The sequence below is a fragment of the Pteronotus mesoamericanus genome, unplaced genomic scaffold, assembly GCF_021234165.1.
Source record: "Pteronotus mesoamericanus isolate MK-2021 breed Mesoamerican mustached bat unplaced genomic scaffold, CSHL_Meso_final scaffold_54, whole genome shotgun sequence".
Classification (NCBI taxonomy): Eukaryota; Metazoa; Chordata; class Mammalia; order Chiroptera; family Mormoopidae; genus Pteronotus; species Pteronotus mesoamericanus.
In genome coordinates, this window is record NW_026555321.1 from 56,704,438 (window position 1) to 56,715,632 (window position 11,195).

General features: G+C 41.0%; 1 pseudogene; it reads left to right on the top strand.

The window, feature by feature from the left end:
- Window positions 1-7,212: 7,212 nt before the first annotated feature.
- LOC129087997 (ubiquitin-conjugating enzyme E2 C-like) lies at window positions 7,213-7,634 on the top strand (annotated as a pseudogene).
- The last annotated feature ends 3,561 nt before the right edge of the window (window positions 7,635-11,195 follow it).

The window sequence follows — 11,195 nt, forward strand, 5'->3', positions numbered from 1 at the left end:
ATATCAATAGATGCAGAAAAAGCAATTGACAAAATCCAGTATCTATTTGTGATTAAAAACTCTCTGCAAAGTGGGGCTAGAGGGAATATACCTCAACATACTAAAGGTCATATGTGACAAAATCACAGTTAACTGCTGATTTTTATTAAGATTAGGAACAAGACAAGGATGCTACCAATTTTATTCAACACAGTATTAGAAGTCCTAGCCACAGCAGACAAGAAAAAGAAATAAAAGTCATCCAAATTGGAAAGGGAGAAGTAAAACTGTCATTATTTGCAAATGAGTACTTTAAAGAATCCACCAAGAAGCTATTAGAAGCAATAAATGAATTCAATAAAGTCGAGGCATCATGCTCCCTCAACTCAAACTATCATACTAGACTATTGTAATCAAACAGCATGGTACTGGCATAAAACAGAAAGACACATAGATCAATGGAACAGAATAGAGAGCCCAGAAGTAAACTCACACCTCTATGGTCAGTTAATCTCTGACAAAGGAGGTAAAAGCATATAATGAGGTAAGGAGTCTATTCAATAAATAGTGTTGGGAAAATGGGAGAGAAACATGCAAAACAATGAAAATAGACCACCTTCTTACACCATATATAAGAATAAACTCAAAATAGATTCAACACTTAAATGCAGGACCTGAAAACAAAACTCCTAGAAGAAAATATATGCAGTAAACTCTCTGACATTACTCTTAGCAGAGCTTTTTTGGATATGTCTTCTCAGACAAGGGAAACAATAGAAAAAATAAACAAAAGGGAGTCCATCAAACTTAAGAGTTTTTGCAATTTAGTAAATCATCAATAAAGTGAAAAGACAACCTACTAAATGGAAGAAGATTTTTGTCAATGATAAATCTAATAAGGGATTAATATGAAAAATATATAAGGAACTCATACAACTTAACACAAAAAAACACCAAACAATCCAATTAAAAAAATGGACAGACAACCTGATTAGACATATTTCCAAAGAAGACATACATATGGCCAATAGATATATGCAAAAGATGTTCAACATCACTAATCATGAGTGAAATTGCAAATTAAAACTACAATTAAATATCACCTCATATCTATCAGGATTGCTGTTATCAATTATTATCAATAAGTCAACAAACAATAAGTGTTGGGGAGGATGTGGAGAAAAGGGAATTCTTGTACTATTGGCGGGATCGTAAGTTGGTGAAGCCACTATGGAAAACAGTATGGAGATTCCTCACAAAAATAAAAACAGAACTACCAAGTGACCCAGAAATTCCATTTTTGGTATTTATTCAAGGAAATCTGAAACACTAATTTAAAAAGATATATGTTCATTGTAGCATTATTTACAATAGCCAATATATGGAAGCAACCTAAGTGTCCATCGATAGATGAGTAAAGAAAAGGCTGTTTATTTATACAACAGAATATTACTCATCCATAAAAAAATAGAATCCTTGACATTTGCAACAGGATGGATAGATCTAAGGAGTATTATGCTGAGTGAAATAAGTTGGATACAGAAAAGCAAATACCATATGATTTTACTTATATGTGGAATCTAAAAGATAAAATAAATGAACAGGCAAAACAGAAACAAACTCTTAGATACAGAGGACAACTTGATGGTCGCCAGATGGGAGGGACTGGGGTTATGAGTGAGAGAGATGAAGGGATTAATAAGTACAAATTGGCAGTTTATAAAAATAGTCACAGCGATGTAAAGCACAGCTTCCAGAATATAGTCAATAATATTGTAATAACCATGTATTGTGTCAGATGGGTAGCAGACTTATTAGGGTGATAACATTGCAAGCTATATAAATATCTAATCACTATTTTGTACATCTCAAGCTAATATGATACTGTATGTTGACAGTAATTAAAAATGAAAATAAATTAAAATAACAAAAGAAAATTATCACATTTTTAAAATCTATTCTCTATTTCATTTGTTATGATATGTTGTTTTAGCTGCAGTATATGGAAATAATCTAGCTCACACAGTTAGAAAAGGAAAGAGAATATTAATAGCCTTTTTAGGTAAGTGTGACATTTTGATATAAAACCAAAATTCAACAAGTGGTAGTTTTTTAAAGGTTAGTTGCAATATAAAATTTGAAAACAGATCAGTAAACTTTTTCACCATATTATGGTAAAATCAATTGGTTTATGTGTTTTAAACGGATCTTTACCCATGCCTGATTTTGTAACATCATGAAACGAATTTTTGGAAAATAGTTATTTACTGCATTATGGGGATCTTTTAAATGCTGAAATATTCTATTATACAATATCAAAAGGTCATATTTGCCAATATCAGCATTGATCTCATCATAAGAGTCTTTAAACATACATAAGCTGTCAAGCACACAGAGAACCTCAGTTCTCCAAATTTCAACTTTTGCTGGGAAGCTCATATTTTTCTTTAGTATGAAATACATACTCTTAAAATTTCTTAAGTTGTTTTCTTAAAATGACAAACCACTTTGTTAAATTTAAGAAAAATATCAATAGAGCCTGCATTAATATATTATATAAGAAAGAAATTAATCATTTCCCATCTCAGATCTTAGTTTCTCATCTGTCACAGATGGACTTGGAAGGACTGGAAGGACTGAATAATTTGTTCCTTCCATGCATGATCTTCTCAGAATCTGAGTATTATTCCATTGTTATTGATCCTAAGTCTGTACCTTCTCACACCAGTTATATGACCCTTACCCCTGTGTTGTTTAAGGGTCAACTGTATATAATATATATAAGCACAAACATCAGTGCCTGGCACAGAAAAAGTGCTAGACACGTCATTGCTTCTACCTTCTGTTACCATTCTTACAATGAAAGCAAATAATTTCAATCAGCCTTAGTGTCTGGCAGTGTCTTTCACAGACCAGCAGTATCAGCATCACTAAGGAGCTTGTTAGAAGTACAAAGACTCAGGTTTCACTCCAGGCGTACCAAATCAGAAAAGCTGCATATATTGGCTCTGTGACCTCAGCTGGAATTAACCTCTCTAAGCCATGGATTCTTCACCTATAAAATGAAGATTATAATATCGGCTACCCCTCCTTTGCTCTCAGCTGCCTAGAATGCTCATGCTTAACCTTAGGCTTCCCCTCAAAGAGACCTTTCCTCATCACCTGTACCCTATCCACTGTCACTCCATGTCTCTATACATTCCATATTTCTTGGTGCCAATAGCAATCTATAGTTATTTCTGAGTCTGCTTATTTTCTTCTTGTCTGCCTTTCCTATCAGTGTATAAGCCCCAAGAGGGCATAGACTGGGTCTCTCTCTGTATGCAATGCCTGACACAATGTGGATACTCCATAAACATTTGTAGAGAGAATAAATATGTCATGTAATGAATATAGCATGCTCATCAGAGTGCTGGGAACCTGGCGAACACCTCATAATAAAAATAGTAATGTAATATTATTAAAATAAAATAGACCACCATGTAAGCCTGGGTTTCATGTGATCATGGACCCTGGCCTTCACAAATGGCTGCTGGAATGATGTGGATGCTTTCCATCCATGACTCAGTGCCCCACTGGTACTTATATGTCCCTCGTGCCCAGTCATGGAACAGGGCTGCACTGAAGATGCTGCCTCACTAAAATAGGGAAATAATTACCCTGTAGTTGTCATTCAGCTCAAACCGTCAAGCACTCCAAATTGGTTTTTGCCATTTTATGCAGCACAACATACATTTGTTAACTCTTTTTTCCCCCTACAAAGATTTTATTTATTTATTTTTAGACAGAGGGGAAGGGAGGGAGAAAGATAGGGAGAGAAACATCAATGTGTGGTTGCCTTTCACATGCCCCCTACTGGGGACCTGGCCTGCAACCCAGGCATGTGCCCTGACCAGGGATGGAACCAGCAATCCTTTGGTTAGCAGGCCAGCACTCAATCCACTGAGCTCACCAGCCAGGGCACATTTGTTAACTTTTCAAATGGTAAACACCACCTGCAAAGTGCCTTTAATATTTAATGTGACTATAAATTGTTTTGAAAATAAATCCAGCCAAGTGGAAAAACAGCAGAAGGAACAGGAAACAAACCCAGGAACCTGCTCCTTGTGGGTCAGAGTCATCATGGGTTGGAGATCCAGGTGGTGATTCTGATCACCCATTGGCTGATCAGTAATTCTTCTTTTCCTCAGTGCTGTACTGATTCTGAACTTATGACAGAACTTGGATCTACAGAGGAGGGAGGGATAAGTGTGTAGGATCTGCCTTGAACAGAACCATCCTGTGGCACTGCTGATTGAGGGATATTAACCACTACCATGGTGGGGAAAAAGGTTGTGAGCTCTTTTGGTCAAACCAGCTCTTGACCCACAATCAGCCACACCGCTCATTATGTTGGTGGGGTTATGCATGGGCCTACTATCTGGTCTTTAATTGGCTCACTGCATATTGATTTTCCTCCTTTGTGTGTCTCTCTCTATCCCTTCTCACACTCTAGCATAGGGCCTCAGAAAAGTTACTAACTTGTTTTCTGTCTTATTTCCCTCACAATGTAAACTTAGGCCGCTAATAATATTGGCCACATTGTATCACTGTAGAGTTGACGAGTGAGTATATGTAGAGTGGCTGAATCCGTGCCTGGCATACACATATGTTTGCCATGAATTTGCAGCTGCTGCTGATGGTATTATGCAACCCCCTCCATTTGCCCTCTTCACTCCCCAGCCAGCTGTACCAGCTTCAGTGCCTGCTGTGTCCCATTTCTCCTACTGCCAGCCCTTTTCACCAACTGTGTCCTCTGCCTGCAGCACTTTTCCTTCCTTTGTGAGTCTAATTAACCCCTGTTTATCTCTCAGCCAGCAGCTCAATTAACTGAAATGTTGCATTGTAAGGGAAAAGAAAGCTCTCTCCTTTTGCTGCCATTGGGGCTAACTAAGCCTTTGGAGCTGGAAGGGTGGGACTGAATTCTCTTATTAGCCCACACCTGGGTCATCTGTTCATTTGTCACTGGTGCCATAGGAGAAAATCAGCATACCTATCCTTATGCTCAAGGGGAAGAGAGCTGCTGTTCTTAGCAAACAAAAATATCATTGTTTAAACATTGCCCCAAGACATATATACAATGCAATGTGTGTCTTTGGACAGTCACCAGAGAAGCCAAGTGAGGACTGTCAACCAATGGTCATTGGTACCAATTCAAATGCCAGCAGGAATCCCCCAGTTTGGATTGCAGTGAAGAAGAAAACTTCATTCAGTGCAAACAGTTCAGTTCTGATAAGGCACAGCTGTAAAACAGCTCTGGGGCCAGGTGGTCCCAGTCCATTCCATGATGGCCTGCTTTGCTGTGCTCAAGTGGGAGACATCTTAGTGTTGTTTCAGCCAGGGAGACACAATCTTCCTTCTTTGATGGAAAGGGAAAGTGTGCTTCTGGGGCCAGAGGGGAGCTGGCTTATATGGACAGGAGTCCACACTTCTGGTTCCTGATTGGACTGTCCTCATGCAGATGAGGGCTCCAAATCCTCACAGTTTGATTGGCTCAAAAAGCACTGTCCTGATAGTTCAGAATAGAGCCATTCTGAGCTATGCAGCTCTGATTAGATGAGAAAAGCTTCAATATTATTGGTTGAAATAGAATTTCAAGGAACTTTTATAAGGGCTGGCTCAGATGGTAGAAACACAGTGCAGGTTGACAGGTTGGCGTGGAGGCATCTCCCTGAAGTACATTTTGTGTGAAAGGCCTTTGTGCGAAATGGCTGCCAGGCTCTGCTTTTTTATTTGAGCCCAGTTAGCCACTAGGAGATGTAAGCTTAGCAGGTGTCTTTCTTCTCAGGGTTCATAGGACCCCCTGCAGTGGGTGACCAGTGAGGCAGCTCGTGCTTTGGTCAAGGCTAGAAGGATGAGGACTGATGATCTGAGAGACATTTCAAAGGAGAGAGAAACAGAAAGAAATAAATACAGAGAGGAGGAGAATTCGGAGGCTTGTAACTTGCGTGAGAGAGTAGATGGTGGTATCTGGAAGGGTGAATGAAAATATTCATGTCTTACTGGTGACTTCATATAATTTGGGTAATTATGTATGGATCAAGATAATGACATCTAACTCAGGGAAGGAACCTGCTTTGGAAGTAAAACTGAAGCCCAAAGTGTCTCAACTTGTACCATTTAAGTGGATACACACATATAATTTGTGGCACTTAATTCCTCTAATTAGTAAAATGCTATCATGCCACCTTACTCATTGCTTGGCCCTTCTGGCCAAATTCAAAGCTCTCATCAAATTATTGCTACTCTTGCTGTCTTTTTCTTTCTGAGCATAGTGTTGGCCTCTGTGTAAGTACCTCTGAATGTCTGTCCCTTAGTTCTTGACTCTTCCAATGACCATATCCTCTGTATGAGAAGGTTGGGCCCCTTATTGAGCAATTTCATAATAGCCACTGAGTTGTGTGAATGGCATGAGAATCCAATAGACCCATGTGCAGGAAGATGTTTTCTGCTCTGCTTGTCAGGGTGCCCAGCAGGCATCTCAGCATAGCATGCCCAGAAAGACTTCTCAGTTTCCCTTCCCAAACAAGAGCCTCTCACCTCAGTGAACAGCACTGCCATCCACCACATTCTCAAATCCAAAGCCTAGACCTTGAATCCCATCTTTCCCTTTCCCCCGTATTCAATCTAATTAATCCTGTTGGCTCACCCTCCAAAATATATCTCAATCTCTCCTCATTCAACATATGTCCCCATCAACCTCCCCCCTCTCTTGCCCAGGGGTTGACAAACTTTTCCTGTAAAATCCAGAGAGTAAACGTTTTCAGCCTGGAGGGGAACACAGTGACTGTTACAGTCCCTCAAACTCTCCTTTAGTGCAAAAACAGCCATTGGCAATATGTAAGTATGGGCATGTCTATGTCCCAGCAAAACGTTGTTTGAGAAAAGCAGTGGCCCTCAGGCTATAGTTTGCCAATCCCTTTTTTTCCAAGCCTAACTCCCAGCCATGTCTGTCAGGACTAAAGCAAACCCTCCAAACTGGTCTCCCTGCTTCCACTCTCCACATGGCAGCCAAAGGAGTCTTTTAAAAAGTAATCAGACAGTTACAGTCATGTTCTCCAAGTTCCTGTGTCCCTGCCAGCGCTGCCTGGATGGCCTCCCAGAACCATGACCCCAACTTCCACCAGCAAAGGAGTCTAGCCCAGTGGGGACACAGGCTGGGGGCCTGGTGGCAAGAGTTTACAGCAGAAACTGATGACCCTCAGAAAGTCCTGTGGCAAAGGAATTTCTGCCTTCCCTGAATCAGACAACCTTTCAAATGTGTGGAGACCATTCATACAGTAGCTGGCTCAGTATATGAAAACCTGAGGTATAAGTTCTCCCTAGACTTCCTCAGGGGCTACCCATACAATGGGCCCTTGGTAAAGTTTCTCATACCCTGCTACCACCCCAACATGGACACCCAGGGTGACATCTGCCTAGACATCGTGAAGAACAAGTGGTCTGCTCTGCATCATGTTAGGACCATCCTGCCCTCTGTGCACAGCCTGCTAGGAAAATCCAACATTGATAGCCAATTGAACACATATGCTGCAGAGCTCTGGAAAAATCCTATTGTCTTTAAGAAGTACCTGCAAGAAACCTATGCAAAGCAGGTCTCTAGCCAGGAGCCCTGACCCAGCCGTCCAGCCTCTCGCCTAGGGCCATCTTTTTATTTTTTCCTTAGATGGTCTGTCCTTGCCTTGATTTCTTTATAGGACACTGTATCTTCAGCTGTGCTGTCATACTTGTTTTGTTTCTGCTTCTTAAATTTTAAGTCCCTAGTTGAGTCCCTGTGATGAATATATCAAACAAATACATTTTGTTTTCTTAATAAATAAATAAATAGTGATCTGATGGTATCTCTCCTTGGCTTAAAATTGTCCAGTAGCTTCCCCATTGCCCTTATGTGAAACTTCAAAGTCTCGCCCTGTTGTCTCTTTGCTTTCCATGGACTAGCTCTGACCTGGCCTCTTGGACCGACCTGGCCTCTTGGACCTTCCTGTCCACAATGCTCCACATTCCCTGCTTCCTTTCTGCTCAGTTCCCTTCACACTTTGGCTAGAACAACCTTTCCCTAGTATCCTGTTTCCAGGTTCTTTCCATCATTCAGCTCCTGACTCTAATACCTCCTCCCCAAAGAGAGCCCCCTGATGTCTATTAATGCTGCACCCCCTTCCCATTACTCCCACGGGAAATTCTCTTATTTGTTGTTTGTTTACTGTGTCTTCCCAACCTGGTAGGTAAGCTCTTGAAACCAGAGACCTCATCTGTCTGATCAGCACTAAATATTGTGCATGGCAGCATTATTTGAGTAAGTCCTCAGATCTTTGCTCAGTGAATGGAGAGAGGCTACTGAGCTGTACATTGGGCAATGCCTGTTCCAACATCTGCTCACCTCAGCTCTCTCCAGCTTCTACCAAGCCTTTATTATACTGGCCTGGAAAAGGCTTGCCTGGTAGCTCTCTCAGTGCATATGATAAAGTACCCAAACCACTGCTTGTCTGAGTCATTGTGCTTGTCCGAGGACCCTTGTGCAAATTTTTCAATTTTCCCAAGGCCCAGCCAGAAGAGAGGCTGCTCTTCAAATAGCTGGACCCCACATAGGGCCTCTTTATCAACAGCTGTGATGTTGCAGAGGGGGAGTGGAACTCTTGGTCCTGTGGAAGCTGCAACCCAGGAATCCTGACTTCTGTTCCTGGTGCTGCCTGATGTATGATGCAAGTTTACTCAAGGTTAATTTTTTTGTTTCTAGTGTTTTCTCATTGTTCCACCCCTTCTCACCATCCCCCTTTCTCATTAGGACACTGGGGCACAAAGACAACTCCCTTCCACAAAATACCCTTTCCTCCCTCCTTCCTTGGTCACAGAACCTTGATTTTCTTTGAGGTGGTAGCAAATCCAGCAAAAGACTGCTTTTGCCAGCCTGTTTTGCAGTTAGAGGTGGCCCTTTGATGATGTTCTAGCTATTGAGATAGAAACAGAAGCACAATGAAAGTCCTAGGAAGGGTGCTGACTCAGCTAGTGCTTAGTCTACTCAGGTAGCCATAAAAAATACCACAGTCTGGCCACTTAAACAACATAAAGTTATTTTCTTACATTTCTGGAAGCTCAAAGTCCAAGATCAGGATGGCAGCCAACTTGGTTCTTTGGGATAACTCTTTCAGGTTTTCAGATGGCTGCCTCCTCATTGTATCTTCACTGGTCTGACAGAGAAATAAAAAGAAATATATCTACCACTCTTCCTCTGTTTATAAGCCTTCCAATACAGATTAAGACCCCATTGTTATCACCAAATTTAACCTTAGTTATCTCCTAAAAGGCCTATCTCCAAATACATTTATACTGGCTTTTAAGGCTTCAAAATATAAATTTTGGGGGGACACAATTCATTCCATAGTAGCTAAGCATTAAATCATTTGGTCCTTCCTTTCCTTCCTTTTTTCTCCCACCTTGAATGCAGATATGATGGCTGGAGCTTTAGCAGCTATCTTGGAACATGTGGTAATGTTGAGAGTAAGTGCCAGGCATTGAGGATGGAAGTACAGAAAGATACAAAGAACCTAGGGTGACTCTGTGGAATCACCATATCATCACTGGACTGCCCATGTTAGGGTTTGCTTTATCTTAGGGTGCTGGTTCTCAACTACAGCTGCACATTGGAATAACCTGGAGAGTTTTGAAAAGTACTAGTGCCTGGGTATCATGCCGCAGAAGTGCTAATGCAATTTGTCTCTTGGTAGCCTAGGCATCATAATTTAAAAAAAAAAATCTCCTCTACTTGATCTACTATGTTAACATTGAGAACACTGTTGTAAAGAATACATTCTCATGTAAGAGAATTAACTATATTTTAAACTACAGTACTTTAGTTTTGTCATAGGAAACTAATACAACTCCTAACAATTAGAAATTTCATTTTGGGAGATGAATCACTTCCATCTTCTAAGATTTATAGAGCAAGAACCACCCAAAGCCAGCAGGAACCCTGGTCATATCCTACCATGTTCAAGACTATGTACAGGCATATTTCAATTCAAGCTGGACAGTGACAGAGTTGTGGAACATTAACTATGATTTTTCTTTGTCCATTTACCCAGATAAATCAAATAGAGTGTACAACTAAAATAAATTTCAGGATTAAAATTCAAATTTAAACTAGTCAGATGTGGCATTTTTGTCAATAAATGTATTTCTGAAAGTGAGATTCTTTGGTAAAGATCACTAGAGGCTAATGAACTATTCCTTTGTATGATTCCAGTGTCCTTCCCTGTCCCCAGCCCAAATGAGAAAAGATCAAGGATAGAAGCTCTTCAAGTTAGTAAAAGAGCTGGCTTAAAATACTCAAGAGCCTGGGTTCAAATTCCAGCTCTGTCACTTAGAAGCTGAGAGCTCTTGGGCAAGCGATTTAACCTCCCTGTGTTTCAGATGTCCCCATGTGCAAAATAAGGATCATGGTTCTACCCAGGACCCAGGACTATGGTGAGGATTATACAGCAATTATGAGAAAGCACTTAGAGTCATGCCTGACATGTAGTAACTGCTCAGGACATGTCAGTGTCCCTCTTTGGTGTGGCCAGCAGCTAGTCCTGGCTGTGTCCTCCCTGTGAAAGAGCAGGCTCTTCCATTCCATTTCTGGAAGACAGTACTGAGCTAGGGAAGCCCTATGGGTAGGGTGCCAAATGAGTGCCACATGTCTGGAAATAAAGGCTATTCATCTCTAGGGAGATACTGTCCACTTGGTCCAGGGATCAATGGGCTCAGAAGGTTCATAACAAACAGTGCTCCAGAGCACTAAGCAGTTATCATTTCTCAAAGGCAAGTGTCCACAAAGATAACAGCATTGAAAACAGGGGTCAAAACACCCTGAAGGTTTGAGGCAGAAACAAAGAGGCCAGGCTTCTTCATTGGCTGCTAACTTCCAAATATTGAACTCTAAAGGAGGCTGATGGGCCAGCTATTGACTACATGCACTGTCTTTGGTAAATATGAGGACTGCAAGAGCAGAGCCTGTGGGAAGCACTTGCAGGTGGGCAGACTCATGGCAAGCATGACTTCTGTGATTGAAAATGCACTATGGAGGAAGATGAGAGCAAATAAATCATTCCCTTCGGTAATGTCCATCTGTAAGTGTATGGCCAGGAGTGTTATTACAAATAAATGTGTCCAGACCCATGGAGGTTTTCATCCTCCTGGAA